Consider the following 4,392-nt stretch of genomic DNA (forward strand, 5'->3'; position numbering starts at 1 on the left):
TTGGTTCGTCGCGTATCGCCGATAGTCCGTTTCTTGGGTTTAGAAAACATACCCATCGCGGTACGCGATAGGACTCCTTCTGATCCGTTGCGTATCTCGATCGGAGAGGAAAACAGAATTTTCTCTTTTAGTCCCTGAATTTTGAAATTTTGTATTTTTGGGCCGAAATTTTCGTGATGTTACAGTAATTATAAAGATAGGGTTGAGGTACGGGCTGAGAATGCTCTTATATATTAGCTAAATATATTATTTTAAGCTTGAATTAAATATGTTATTAGATGTTATTGGATTTAACTCTTGCTTCTTGGAAACTTTGGGAGTTGGTATTTTCCTCTTCACTTGGGCTAGATGTGGAGTTGAACCAAGCTCAAAATTGTCACTAATATAGAGCCTTAAACTTTTTTACCAGCATTTGAGTCACTCTTTATTATTCTCAATGTTTTCATAACCGGAATTGATGTACATAAAATTATACATCTTTTTAGCATAAAATAATCTATAAAAACTCCAATTTCTATCAAATATCATATCACAGAAGGCTACTTATCATAATAAAATATAATTTAAGGTGGGGAGCCCCGAACGAAGAAACAAGAAAAAAGACGAAGAAAAATAGGAAGAAAACACAAGAAAATCAAGAAACACGCCCCCATGCCTCAAGAAACAAGCCCCCATGCTTCTAAACACCTGAAAAAAAACAAAAATCTTCAAGAAAAGATAAAAGCTGGGAACAAAAGCACGAGGCCGTGCCTATTGCCCATGGCACCGTGGTCGTCTACAAGAAAAGACAAAAATAATTTGGCACATATCATAATAAAGCATGGGGGCGTGCCCACTAAGGCACGGGGCCGTGCTTCTCACTCCAGACTGCCTATAAATAGTGGCTCATGTTGCACTCATTTGGTGTGCCTTGAAGAGAGTTCTATACGGTTTTAACTTATAAAAACACCCACTAACACTCATATTGAAGATCTAGTGAAGAGTTTGAAGGCTTGGAGGTCACCATCATCAACCATCATCATCATTAAGAAGGAAGATTTATCCACATTTGGTTAGATTGTTCTAGTTTAATCATGTGTGTTATCATCATCCATTCTAATGTTCACAGCAATGCTTATTATGAGCTAAACTCCATTTACCATCTAATATCTATGAAGAAGCTTTTTTTTTTACTTGATAATTATATAAAAGATGTGGTTTAGTTTAGTAAAGTACATGGTTATCTTGCAATTATCTTTTGATGGGAAATGTTTCACCATCTTAATTCAACAATTCAAAGTTGGCAATTGTCAATTATATTGGCAATCATTCATGATCGATTCATGTTCCTAAAATATAGAAATACTCTGATAACTTATCGAAACACGGATCCTTATATTGTACTTAGAAATGATGAGATATAAGTTATGATCTATTTCTCTAAGTTTTGGTAATCCGAAAATGGCATTGTTAACAATATTGCTTAGGATATCATGCTCGTTAAAGAAATCATATGTTAACGGAATGTGTAATTATAACCTACTTAAATCAACCAAGGGAGGTTATGTGATAAACTATAACCACCCGAAGTTGTTAGAATTGATATTTGAGAAACCGAAGTCAATCCTAATCATTCCATTCTTTATATTTAACCGCAACGCACACACGCATCAAGTTTTTGGCGCCGTTGCCGGGGACATGGTACGTTTCTAAGAACGGTCCAAGTTTTAATTAAATCATTGTCCATAATTGTACAAATTTTTAACGTTCATTTTATTTTTTTTACTAACTATTAAACTATATACTTTTACGGCTAGCCTAATTTTAACATTTATTTACCTAACCTTTACTTTAGCTTAATTAATTTAGACCTTAGTTTAGTTTAAAATAGCTTAGACTAACCCGTAGTTTAACTTAGACTAACCTTTAGTTTAACTTTAGCTAACTTTTACTTTAGTTTTCACTTTGATTTAGTCCCATGTATGTCTTCTACTTTTGAGCTTGAGTTTGTTTCTCAAATTTCTGAACAGGAACGACTCTTTCGTCGACGAGCACGTAAACGGACTGCAGAAACCGCCGAAGCAATCAAAGAAGAGTCAATAGACGCCACCACATCAGGACAAAATCAAACAGAAAAAATGATGGCGGCCCAGAACAATGAGCCGAACATGAGCCAGTATGCCAAGCCAACTCTCGAAGGCTACGGCAATGGAGTGGCTCCACCCGAAATCACCCGAAATTTCGAAATCAAATCCAGCACCATTCATATGGTGGAAAATTCAGTTCAATTTCATGGTCTCCTCGATGAAGACCCTCTTTCTCATATATCTCGATTCTTACGAATCTACGGAACCTTTTAAATACAAAACTATTAAAAAGATCAAATCAAACTCAAACTCTTTCCTTTCTCTCTAAGGGGTCAAGCCCTGGAATGGATATAATCACTTTCCTCTGGTTCCATCACCACTTGGGACCAGATGGCTAAACAGTTTCTCTCAAATATTTTCTGCCCGATAAAACTGCCAAATATCGAGCCAACATTACCGGATTCTGGACCGATGATGATGAATCGTTACACGCAGCATGGGAGAGATACAAAAGTCTTCTGAGAAGATGCCCACACCATGGACTAAGCGTATGGTAACAGGTACAAACTTTCTTTGACGCACAATCCAGTCAAAACAAACAGGCCATCAATCAAATCGTCGGTGGAGACCTGGGATCCAAATCACCTAACGAAGCATTTGAAGTCTTGGAGAAAGCTGCAAAGAAGAGTTTCACTTACAACCCACCAAGATCTACACCAACCCATAAAGGAATACACCACGTTGATTCCAACACTCTTGTCACATCACAGCTTGACGCCCTTTCTAAAAAGTTCGAACAACTTCAAGCCGAGCTATCAAAAACCAGAATCACATGTGACACTTGTGGAGGAAGTCACAAGACAAGTGACTGTAAACAAGTCATCATGGCTATGGAAGAGGTCGATTTCATCGCTCGACAGAACAACGCTTTCAGCAATAACTACAATCCAGGATGGAGGAACCACCCGAATTTCAGTTGGAAAGACGGAGGTAACACGCAACCCTTACTCGGATTCGAAAATAGACCAATAAACCAATCCTTTCAACCTAAACCTCAATTCCAAGATCAAAGTTCCAGTAGCCATCAAAACCCAAGCTATTCAAAAATCGAAGAAATGTTATCCAAATTATGACCAAAAAGCATTGTTAAAACATGAAGCCGACCTAAAAAGTCAACAAGCATCATTACAGAATCTAGAAACTCAAATCAGACAAATTGCCCGACAATTAACCGAAAGACCACTCGGCACTCTTTCAAGCAACACAGTCAACAACCCAAATGCAACAGCTAACGCTATTACACTCAGAAGCGGTACAACCACTATTGCCTCACCAACTTTAGAACCGGTTACGGAAAAGGAATCCCCAGATAAAACGCAGGAAAGACAGATCCTAACGGGCACCATATAACCCAAGGAGCCAGTCCGAACTTATACTCCACCTATTCAATACCCTGGATGACTAAAGCAAGAGAGATTGGAAGCTCAGTATGGAAATTCTACCTCTTATTTTAGGAAGACCCTTCTTAGCCACTGCAAAGGCTATTATTGACGTTTGCACCGACAAACTCACTCTCAGGGTCAATGACGAGGCAATCACTTTTGACACAGGGAAATCTATGCAATATCAGCAACATCACGATGACACGTTATATTGTGTCGACATCATAGATTCTATCGTAAATTGCTATATGTGAGATTCCTCCATCACTAACCCTTTAGAAACACAAGTCTTAGACAAAACCTTCACCATACCCATTTTAGAAAACGAAAATCTCAATGATGACTATTACGAAGCATCGAAAGTAGTCTGTGAGATCACCAACTATAACGAAAAATCAAAACCATCAATCAAAGAACCATCAGCCTTAGAGTTAAAAGAACTTCCAAGCCATCTCGAATACGCGTTTCTGGAAGAAGACTCTCAACTCCCAGTAACTATTTCATCTCACCTTTCTAAAGAAGAGAAAGACGAACTTCTTAAGGTTCTTAAGAACCATATGAAGGCTATCACATGGAAGGTCATGGATATCAAGGGCATCAATCCCTCCTTTTGTACTCAAAAAATCCTCATAGAAGAAGAATACAAACCTGTGGCCCAACATCAAAGACGTCTCAATCCCAACATACAAGATGTGGTGAAGAAAGAAGTAATCAAACTCCTTGATGTCGTATTAATCTACCCAATCTCATATTCACCATGGGTTAGTCCCGTTCAAGTAGTACCCAAGAATGGAGGAATGACAGTTGTAATGAAGGAAAAAGATGAGCTAATACCAATGAGAACCATCACAAGCTGGCGAGTTTGCATTGAGTACCAGAAACTT

The sequence above is a fragment of the Bidens hawaiensis genome, unplaced genomic scaffold, assembly GCF_021521415.1.
Source record: "Bidens hawaiensis isolate Kalapana, Puna unplaced genomic scaffold, B.hawaiensis_p1.1 tig00027710_1, whole genome shotgun sequence".
In the NCBI taxonomy this organism is placed as follows: domain Eukaryota; kingdom Viridiplantae; phylum Streptophyta; class Magnoliopsida; order Asterales; family Asteraceae; genus Bidens; species Bidens hawaiensis.